We start from the raw sequence: 11,527 nt of genomic DNA on the forward strand, positions 1-11,527 counted from the left end.
ATGTAACAAATCTGCACGTTGTACACATGTACCCTAGAACTTAAAGTATAATAAAAAAAAAATGAAAATTCTTTTCTTTAAGGATGTTGAATATTGGCCCCCACTCTCTTCTGGCTTCTAGGGTTTCTGCTGAGAGATCTGTTTTTAATCTGATGGGCTTCCCTTTGTGGGTAACCCAACCTTTCTCTCTGGCTGCCCTTAACATTTCTTCCTTCATTTCAACCTTGGTGAATTTTACAATTATGTGGTTGCTCTTCTCGAGGAGTATCTTTGTGGTGTTCTCTGTATTTCCTGAATTTGAATGTTGGCCTGCCTTGCTAGGTTGGGGAAATTCTCCTGGATAATATCCTGAAGACTGTGTTCCAACTTGGTTCCATTCTCCCCGTCACTTTCAGGTACACCAATCAAACATAGATTTGGTCTTTTCACATAGTCCATATTTCTAAGAGGCTTTGTTTGTTTCTTTTCATTCTTTGAAAATATTGTAGTATTAAATAATGATAATTACCTTTATTATAACAAGCAAATCTTGTCTTCTCGCTTTATTTCATTGAGTTCATCTTCAATCTGTGATATCCTTTCTTCTGCTTGATTGATTAGGCTACTGATACTTGTGTATGCTTCATGAAGTTCTGGTGCTGTGTTTTTTAGCTGTATCAGGTCATTTATGTTCTCCTATGAACTAGTTATTCTAGTGAGCAATTTATCTAACCTTTTTTCAAGGATCTTAGCTTCCTTGCATTGGATTACAACACGCTCGTTTAGCTCAGAGGAGTTTGTTATTACCCACCTTCTGAAGCCTGCTTCTGTCAATTCATCAAACCCATTCTCTGTCCAGATCTGTTCCCTTTCTGGCAAGGAGTTGTGATCCTTTGGAGGAGAATAGACATTTTGGTTTTCGGAATTTTCAGCCTTTTTGTGCTGGTTTCTCCCCATCGTCATGGATTTATCTACCTTCAGTCTTGGATGTTGGTGACCTTCGGATGGGGTCTCTGAGTGAACGTCCGTTTTGTTGATGTTGATGCTATTCCTTTCTGTTTGTTAGTTTTCCTTCTAACAGTCAGGACGCTTTGCTGCAGGTCTGCCGGAGTTTGCTGGAGGTCCACAACGGACCCTGTTTGCCTGGGTATCACCAGCAGAGGCTGCAGAACAGCAGATTGTTGGCCGTTCCTTCCTCTGGAACTTTCGTCCCAGAGGGGCACCTGCCAGATGCCAGCCAGAGCTCTCCTGTATGAGGTGTCTGTCGGCCCCTACTGGGAGGTGTCTCCTAGTCAGGATCCACAGGGGTCAGGGATCCACTTGAGGAGGCAGTATGACTTTTATCAGAGCTCGAACACTGTGCTGGGAGGTCCACTGCTCTCTTCAGAGCCATCAGGCAGGGATGTTTGAGTCTGCTGAAGCTGCATCCACAGATGCCCCTTCCCTCAGGTGCTCGGTCCCAGGGAGATGGCGGTTTTATCTGTAAGTCCCTCACTGGGGCTTTTTTTCAGAGATACGCTGCCCAGAGAGGAGGAATCTAGAGAGACAGTCTGGCCACAGCGGCCTTGCTGAGCTGCGGAAGGCTCCACCCAGTTCGAACTTCCTGGCAGCTTTGTTTACACTGTGAGGGTAAAACCACCTACTCAAGCTTCAGCAATGGCAGATGCCCCTCCCCCCACGAAGGGTCCCAGGTCAACTTCAGACTGCGGCGCTGGCTGTGAGAATTTCAAGCCAGTGGATCTTAGCTTGCTGGGCTCCGTAGGGGTGGGACCCGCCCAGCCAGACCGCTTGGCTCTCTGGCTTCAGCCCCCTTTCCAGTGTAGTGAACGGTTCTGTCTCACTGGCATTCCAGGTGCCACTGGGTTATGAAAAAACGACTCCTGTAGCTAGCTCGGTGTCTGCCCAAACAGTCACCCAGTTTTGTGCTTGAAACCCAGGGCCCTGGTGGCCTGGGCAACTGGAGGGAATCTCCCTGTCTGCGGGTTGCAGAGACCATGGGGAAAGCACAGTATCTGGGCCAGAGTGCTCTGTTGGTCATGGCACAGTCCCTCATGGCTACCCTTGGCTAGGGAAGGGAAATCCCCTGACCCCTTGTGCTTCCCGGGTGAGGCGACACCCCACCCTGCTTTGGCTCGCCCTTCGTGGGCTGCACCCACTATCCAACCAGTCCCATGAGATGAACTGGGTACCTCAGTTGGAAATGAAGAAATCACCTGCCCTCTGCATGATCTCACTGGGATCTGCAGACCGGAGCTGTTCCTATTCGGCCATCTTACCAGCACCAATTTTTTTGCATTTTTAGTGGAGACGAGGTTTCGCCATGTTGGCCAGGCTGGTCTTGAACTCCTGACCTCAGGTGATCCGCCCGCCTCTGCCTCCCAAAGTGCTGGGATTACAGGCATGAGTCACTGTGCCCAGCCTATCATAGCATTTTTAATATCATACTATAGTATTAAATAATGATAATTACCATTATTATAAAAACAAACATCTACGCACTATTTGCTGGACACTGTGTCAAGCACTTTAAACGCATCATAATTTCTGGCATATTAATTTATTAATCATATTAAGTCTTCAAGTTCCTTAACCTCAGGGCATGGGAGGTAAGAGAGCAATAAGGTTCATAGTTTTTCTTTTTCTTTCTTTCTAGTTATTTATTTATTTTTGAGACGGAGTTTCACTCTTGTCGCCTAGGCTGGAGTGCAATGGCGCGATCTCAGCTCACTGCAACCTCCACCTCCCGGGTTCAAGCAATTCTCCTGCCTCAGCCTCCCGAGTAGCTGGGATTACAGGCGTGTGCCACCACGCTCAGTTAATTTTGCATTTTTAGTAGATACGGGGTTTCTCCATGTTGGTCAGGCTGGTCTCGAACTCCTGTCCTCAGGTGATCCATCCGCTTTGGCTTCCCAAAGTGCTAGGATTACAGGCGTGAGCCACTGTGCCCGGCCCTCCATATTTTCTCATGAGAATTCAAAAGTGATTCAAATGGCTCCTCCACTATGTGATGTATCGTTTTTCCTCTGGTTGCTTTCAAAATTCTCCCTTTAGTTTTCAGCAGATTGACTATGATAGGCCTATATGTGTCTTTATTTACATGTATGCGGCCTGGGGTTCACTGAACTTGAGTTTATTTAATGTATGTCTTTCAACACATTGGGGAACATTTAAGCCGTTTGTTCTTTAGAAAATTTTTTTCTGGTCTCATTCCCTCTTCTACTTCTGGAAGTCAATTACATGTATGCAGGTATTTTTATATTGTACTACAGGTCCCTGAGACCCTATTCAATTTTTTCAATTTTTGTTGTTGTTGTTATCAGACTGGACAATTTGTATGGCTACAGAAATTCTCTCTCTCTGTCTTTTTTAAAAAATCAAGTCTGTCCAGTGAATTTTAAATTTAAAACATTGCATTTGTCAGTTCTAAATTTCCATTGGTTCTTTTTTATATAGTTTCTATTTCTTGTTTGAGATTTCCTGCCTTTCATTCATTAAAGTACATTTTCCTTTACTTTGTTGAGGTGAGTTGTAATACGTGCTTGAGAGTTCTTATCTGCTGCTTGGGTGGGTCCCAGTTCATTGTTTTTTCTCTTAACCCTGGATCATATTCTCTGGCTCTGTACTGTTTTTTTTCTCTTAACTTTGGATCATATTTTCTGGCTCCGTGCATGGTATGTGATTTTGGAGTATATTTAGGCATTATAAATTTGATGTTCTGGAGATTCTGCATCTTATTATGTTCTTCTGAGAATGTTGATGTTTTGTTTTAGCAAGCACTTAACTTAGCTGAGCTCAAACTGCAAAACTCTATCCTTTGGACAGCAACTCACCTCTTGGGTCATTTTCCCTTTGAGCATGCCTTATGTGAGTGTGGTTCAGGAATCTGCCCAAATCTTGATCAGAGTTTAGACACAGGATCCAGGTCTTTCTCACTCTGGCTCATTTCTTTCTAGTATCCTCCCACTCCCTGCTTTCTAGCATGCTGTAGTAGAGTTTTAGCTATCCCCATAGTACCAACCTCAGCCTGTGCTCAGGCTGCAAAACTACAAAAATAGGAAACTCATCCCTTGCCATTTCACTTATCCAAGATTTGACTCCCCCCGGATTCTGTCTGCTTCTATTTACTCTTTAGTGCCTTCGGGCTTTTTGTTTTTGTTTGTTTCTTTGTTTATTTCATACAGAGTTATCTATTATCTGTAGGAAACCAGGATCTGGTAGAAGCTTATTTGTCCAGACCAAAAGCTAAAATTGCTGGTACTTTTTTTCTGTTGCTTTTACTTTTGCTGTTCATTGTGTTAAATGTTGGGAGGAGAGACATTATATCATCTAGAGTCATTTTGCCATCTTTGTCCAGAAGTTTTCTTGTGCAGATGGTTTATTCTTCTAGAGCCTCAGCTTTATAATCTATAAAATAAGCGAAATAGTTCTTTGTGGAGTCGTTAAAAGGTTTAGATGAGATAGCACGGGTAAAATGTTTTAGCCCAGAGCTTGGAAGTTAATAAGATTATTACCATTATCTTCAGTGTCAGTATCTCATCCCTAACATGGTGCAGAGTATGTAGTAAGAGATAAGTAATGATTGTTGGATAAATGAATTAGATACATGAAACTAGAGAAGGAAGAGAATGGATACAAGAAATAGTGAAACTAACTACAGGAAACTGAGAAACTGCTTTAAGGCTGGCATTTCCTCACTGGAGCTGGGCACGTAACAGACACACAGGCCTGTGGCCAGGTAGCTCTTCCCTCTGGCCAGGCTCTGTTACACAACGTGTTCTCTTTAATTTGTGCGGTGATTCATGACACAAGCTGCAGCACGAGGCCAATCCTGCAGAGCTGGGGGAAGAGTCTCCACATCCCCGCTTTGTACACTTTCCAGAAGGCACCGAGGAATTTTGGGGGGATTCTGGAGCCTGCGTGGAACTCCCTTGATTCATGAGCGTTGGAGGAAATGTCTGAAAGCTGCATTTGGGTGGGGCAGTAGCAGAGACAGAAGGGATAGGTTTGGGGATGGAGGAGGCCTTCATTCTCCAAGCGTGACAAGCTTGTAACACCCGGACTTCAGGGAGGAACTATTACACACACCAGAGGGCTGAAATGCCAACCCTCAGCAGGCGGTTGCGTGCTCCAAAACCATAATGGTATTTACCAGGGTGAAGGGGGCCAGCATTTAGGCACTACCAGTGACTGTGCTTCTATTCACAGCACCTGCCAGGGCTACTCCAAGAGGACGGTAACGTGAGCAAGCTCCTTGCGCCTGGGTGTCTTCTCTGCTGGATAAAGATACAAAAAGACTTTTGAAAATATTATTAAGTAACATGTTTAAAATGGTAAATTTTATGTTATGCTGGATAAAGATACAAAAAGACTTTCGAAAATATTATTAAGTAACATGTTTAAAATGGTAAATTTTATGTTATGCTGGATAAAGATACAAAAAGACTTTTGAAAATATTATTAACATGTTTAAAATGGTAAATTTTATGTTATGCTGGATAAAGATACAAAAAGACTTTCAAAAATATTATTAAGTAACATGTTTAAAATGGTAAATTTTATGTTACGTCTGTCTTGCCACAATGACAAACAAACAATATTGGTAAAATAACACATGCTCATTATAGACAATTTGGAAAATTAAGAAAGATTTAAAGAAGAAACAAAGTTATTTATATTCTTTCTAATATTTTGACATATGTATTTCTTTTCTTCTTTTCTGTATCTGAGTGGACTTTTTTTTTACTTAACTGAATTAAGTAATTAATTTTACTTAAAAAATCCTATAATGTGGGATTTTTTGGGGGTAATTTAGCATTATAATCTCAGCATATTTGTCATTAAGTATTGTTTGAATATCTTTTAATGGATTCAAAGAAATTCATTTATGGATTCATCAAATCGTACTTAATGTTCTCAGTGACTATTTAGGCAGTTCTTAATATTTTGCTAAAAAAAAAACCACTTTAATAAACATCTTTAAACATGAGTCTTTGTGTAAAAGACCTTCTGAAAGTAGAACACTTTTTCTTCTCTTCTTTCATCCTGCTTAGATCCTGCATCTCCTTAAATGCCAGGCTCAGAGTTGGCCTCTGCTAAAAAACCTACCCTGAGAATTTCAGCCTGCAAGAATCCCTTCCTTCTCTGACTCCAATTCATTCATTCTTTCCTCAAATATTATTTTATGACATATCAAATTTGTATATGTTTTATCAAATATTAATTTCTTCTCTAATGTGATTGCTTAGTACAATGATTATGGCTAAGCCTATTGAGTACTTACTCTATGTTGGCCCTTTTTAAAGCACTTTACATGGATTATATAATTTCATTTTTATAATACTATCCATGCTTTACCTATGGGAAAACTGAAGCATGGAGAGGGTAAGTAATTTATCAAAGATTGCTCAGCTGTTCCTTGGGTAAGCTGGGATTTAACACCGCTACTGTGGCTCTGAGTCCATTAATTGTACTAACATTTATGAATACTGCCTCAGCTGGACTATTCTAGGGAGTAAAGTAGACAGAGCAAATACACTTCTGTCCTCTGGAATGAATTCACAGCCTGAGCTGCCCTACTGAGTCTGGATCGTAAAGGGTCTTGAGCGGTTTCCTGATGACGGTCTGTGGGTAACTCTTACTCTTCCATGCTGTGTACTCCTGCAGGGCTGGGATATTGTCCCCTTCTGCCTTCCACTCCCATAAAGCACACACTTAGTGCCCAAGGGCTACTCATAAGGCCCTCAAACTGATGGCTGGGAGGTAGCAGAAAGAGATCTGAGCGCCTGGAGAGCAGGGTTTGCTTCTGTCACTGTGAAACACAGGTGAAGTTTCTCTACCAGTCTGGTGTCTGTTTCTTCATAAGGGAAATGAGATCATCTTTGATGTTCTGAGAGAGTGGTAAGATCTTCCAGTAATACCTTAGGTTTTTCTCACGTTGGAAAGAGGAAACTCTAACATAAGACCCTCCTGTGGCCCTGAGCTCTTTGATCTGGCCCATGGCCTGTAATTTCTGGGTTAAACATGAGAAAGCTGTCTCCACACTGCTCCTTTTTCAGTATGCAAAGATGTGAACTGAAATCTTTTAGAGGCTAAAAGCAGTGCTAACTTTCTCACTGCTACATGTAATCACAGTTACAATGTGTGTGTGTGTGTGTGTGTTTTGAGACAGAGTCTCGCTCTCTTGCCCAGGCTGGAGTGCAGTGGTGTGATCTCAGCTCACTGTTACCTCCAACTCCCAGATTCAAGCAATTCTCCTGCCTCAGCCTCCTGAGTAGCTGGGACTACAGATGCCTGCCACCACGCCCTGCTAATTTTTGTATATTTAGTAGAGATGGGGTTTCACCATGTTGGCCAGGCTGGTCTCGAACTCCTGACTTCAAGTGATCCACTTGCCTCAGCCTCCCGAAGTTCTGGGATTACAGGTGTGAGCCACTGAGCCCAGGCAAGTGTTTTGTTTTGAATGAGATTAAAGGAAGAAAGAGGAACAAAAAAGAAAGAGGAAGAAGAGGAGGAAGAGGCTTCTTATGCCAGGCCATAGGCATCTGGCTTTTCTGCATTGGTCCTAAGGTTAAAAAAAATTAGTTGTTCACATCCTTCTGATTGGTTTTACATCGAATAATTATAATACCTTTCTCCTTCTGTGTATGTAGTTGATACACAGCCTGCCACTGCACGCACCAGCATTATTGCTGATCCTTGCTGTGATCTTTCGAGGAATGAAGTACTTTCATTTCACAGGTTCGGAGAAGCTAAGGGTCTTTTAAAAAGCTATCTGGCTGGTAAAAAGCAAGACAAGAAGCAAACTCCATTCTGCTTGGCCCCAAAGAACTCCTGAGGCACCACCGCAGCACTGAGTTAGCTGCAGTCTCATTAGTTACCTAAAGAATGAACTGTTAGCAGCTGATGGAGAGGCACACTGCAGAGACATGGCCTTTTTGGAGTTTTTTTTTTTTTTTTGGAGATGGAGTCTCACTCTGTCTCCCAGGCTGGAGTACAGTGGTGCAATCTTGGCTCGCTGCAACCTCCGCCTCCCGGGTTCAAGCGATTCTCCTGCCTCAGCCTCCTGAGTAGCTTGGATTACAGGTGCATGCCACCAGGCCTGGCTAATTTTTTTGTATTTTTAGTAGAGATGGGGTTTCACCATGTTGGCCAGGCTGGTCGTGAACTCCTGACCTCGTGATACAACCGCCTCGACCTCCCAAAGTGCTGGGATAACAGATGTGAGCCACTGCACTTGGCCCGTTTTGGAGTTTTATTAAAGACTTTGGAGGGGATGAGAGATGGAAATGTCAACTAAGAGGAGCAAGCCTATTTCCTGGCCATGAATGGAGCTAGGAGAGACACTTCCTTCCCTCCCGACCTCTGTGGTCCTAGGCCAAAATTTGGGGAATGGCTAAGTGAGGAGGGAAGGTTCCGATCTGATTTAATTTATGACTCTAAATCTGATAAAGAAAACTCTGTCCTTATTTGTGGAGTTATTTATGTAAAACAAAGTGTGTTTCTACGAAACACCTAATGCCTATTTATCTGAAAGGGTTTTAAAAACCACATTCCAGGCCAGGCGCGGTGGCTCACGCTTGTAATCCCAGCACTTTGGGAGGCCGAGGCAGGTGGATCACCTGAGGTTGGGAGTTCGAGACCAGCCTGATCAACATCGAGAAAACCCAGCTCTACTAAAAATACAAAATTATCCGGGTGTGGTGCACATGCCTGTAATCCCAGCTACCAAGGAGGCTGAGGCAGGAGAATTGCTTGAACCCGGGAGGCGGAGTTTGTGGTGAGCTGAGATCATACCAAAGCAGTCTAGCCTGGGCAACAAGAGGGAAACTCTGTCTCAAAAATAAATAAATAAATAAATAAATAACATCGAATAAAAAATAAAAACCAAATTCCATTTAGTTATACATCAAGTACATGAGAAAACAAAAGGCACCGTCCCAGGAATTTCTGCGTGTGTCTACTTCAGAGAAGGAAGAGATTAATGTGGATGCCAGGCTTCCAGGAGGAGCTTAGGATTGAACCAGACCTTAGAGGATGGCTTGAAGGCGGAGAGAGATGAAGGAGGCTTTTCAGAGCAATGAAGAAGCAAGTCCTAGTGGAAGAGACAGTGAGGAGACAGTCAGGTCATCCTCCCCTCACTTTGCCTCCAACGAAGAACGGATGGGCCTATTGGTTAAAGAGTGGCTCTGACGTCGTACACATCCTAGTTCAATTTCCAGCTTTGGCAATTACAAGCCTTTGGCCAGTTATTCAGACCTGCTAAGCCTTAGCAATCTCATTTCCAAATGCGGTTAATGACGCACACCTCCCAAGGTCTTTATGAGGATTAAATATCATAACCATTTCAGCTCCTGCTTCAGTAATTTGAGGAAGTCATTATTATCTCTTAGATCATTCTGGAATATCCAGATCCTAATCTCAACCATGCTCTATTTCACCTCAGTAACCAATGGAAATTACAATTTCTTCTAGCTCGTGAGATCTTTGAAGCAGTAAAACTACCCCGACTCTATGTCAGAAACACTGGGGGGAAGGAAATGTGTTATCATAAGTCCAGATTCACACAAAGCCATCTCAAATGAGCGTCTTCTTTCTTCTCCCCAGCAACAACAGCAACATCCCGCCAGACTTCTGGCCATTCTCCTCAACCTCCACTTACCACGTTACACATTTTTCTTGGCACTTTGAAAAGACAGGCTGAAAACCCAGGCTAATGATCCCCAAGCAGCATGAAAAGTCAGAAAATAATGAGCAGGTCCTGATTCCTCTCGGGAACCTCATTATGAAGGGCAAGCACTGAAATTTCTGCTTTTTCTCAAGTCTTTTGTTCTTTATACATTTTTCTGGGCTACTCTCTGGCCCGTTATTAGCCTTTACAACAGAGTCAGAAGATTTGGGCTCTAGTCCAGCTGCTGCCACTTATTAGCTGGTGATCTTTGGCAAGTTATTATGCTTTCTAGAACTCAGTTGATTTATCAGTAAAATAAGAATCCATTGAAAAATGTATAGAAATGCACCTTGCAAGTCCTCTAAATGTGTAATGCATATTAAAGTGAGTAGATGAATCAAGCAGGCACACTGTACCCCTTTTACCTTAACCCAACCACCAGAGAAGTCCCAGATTCTGCAGTAAAATACTTCTTCAATAGTCCACTCTGAATGGATTTAAGACCTTTGCGTCTGTTCTGGGGAAGAAAATGTGTTTCCTAATAACAATCCTTCCTGTAAGTTTGAGAAAGGCCTCACAGAGGAACTTGGTTTGTAGAATTACAGCCCAGCTGGTGGGTTGGGACCCCAAGCAGATTGAATCCAACCCTTTGAATAGAATCATATATATGGTTAATACACGTGCCTGTGCTTACGTTCCCCCAGACAGTCACGAACACACACAAATCTTCCACCTCAGTGGGCCTGAGCTGGAGTCCCTGCTTCCTGGATGAAGTTCTGGGGCCTTCACGTCATGGCCTTGTCTGAGCCTGTCTGGTTAGAGAAGTGCAGGCTCTTATTATAGACTGCCTGCTTGCTAATTGAACTGGACAGTTGAGTGCTTTATGATATCACCAAGTAAGACTGTAATGGAAAAGGCTGCACTGTTCAGGGGCTATTTCCTGCACTGAACCATTTCAGTGCTTCCCAAATGCACATGTTATTGTCCGAACACTTAGACCTTAGCAGAGCTGGTTATAGGTTAATCCAAATCACCACCTCCTCCATCAGCTCCTGCCAGGAGGATGCTGAGGCTGTATGCTCAGGGATTTTTTTTTTTTCCTCTTTTTTCTTTTCCTTCAAGAAACAGAATCAATATCCATGTGCACTCAGATTCCTAATAGGGAGCTGCCAAAGGTTTTACCTTGAGCCCTGTACAAAGAGGGACCAGAAAATTAATGTAGTTTCATAGCGAGGCGTTTAAAGTTTAGGAAATAACTTTTTTTTTCCTGCCTCAGGTTTATTTGTACAAACAGCACAGGAGGACCCCAGCCCCATACCGATGGCAGCCGGTGGGCAGTGCAGGGGGAGGGGGTGGTTGCACCAGTCCTTCTGTCCTCACGTTGGCACACAGAGATACCTACTCTGAAGCCTTTGTAGGGGCCTGGGCACCTTTGGGAGCCTGAGCTGGAACTGAAGCTGGAGCTGCAGCCTGGACCTTGGTTTGGTCCTTAACCTTGGCCTTTGGCCAGCATAGCCTGAGCCCCTTGGCAATGCAGGCACGAGCATGCTTCCCCAGCTTGGGGTGGGCAGTGTAGGCAAGTCCATCGAGCTTGTGGCTGAAGTCGCACACACTTCAGGGTGTACTTTGGGATCCTGGGCTTAGCTTCCTTGGGCTTTACAAGGCCTTGATAGCCTCGGCACGTGCACTCATGGCCTTGGCACTGTTGGCCCACATCTTCTTCAGGCCCTTCTTGTGCTTCTTCGCAAAGCGCATGTTCCTCAGGAACTTGGGGTCCATCCCCTTAAGAGATTCGTATCTTTGCGATCGGGGTTTCTTGATACCATTTCTGTGCCATTTTCGGGACTAGTTGTGTGTGGTGTGGTTCTTGGACTTGGTCAT

General features: G+C 43.6%; 1 pseudogene; it reads right to left on the reverse strand.

Annotated features, from left to right (window-relative positions):
• Window positions 1-11,006: 11,006 nt before the first annotated feature.
• LOC112619491 lies at window positions 11,007-11,527 on the reverse strand (annotated as a pseudogene).

Source organism: Theropithecus gelada, chromosome 2 (assembly GCF_003255815.1).
Source record: "Theropithecus gelada isolate Dixy chromosome 2, Tgel_1.0, whole genome shotgun sequence".
Taxonomy (NCBI): domain Eukaryota; kingdom Metazoa; phylum Chordata; class Mammalia; order Primates; family Cercopithecidae; genus Theropithecus; species Theropithecus gelada.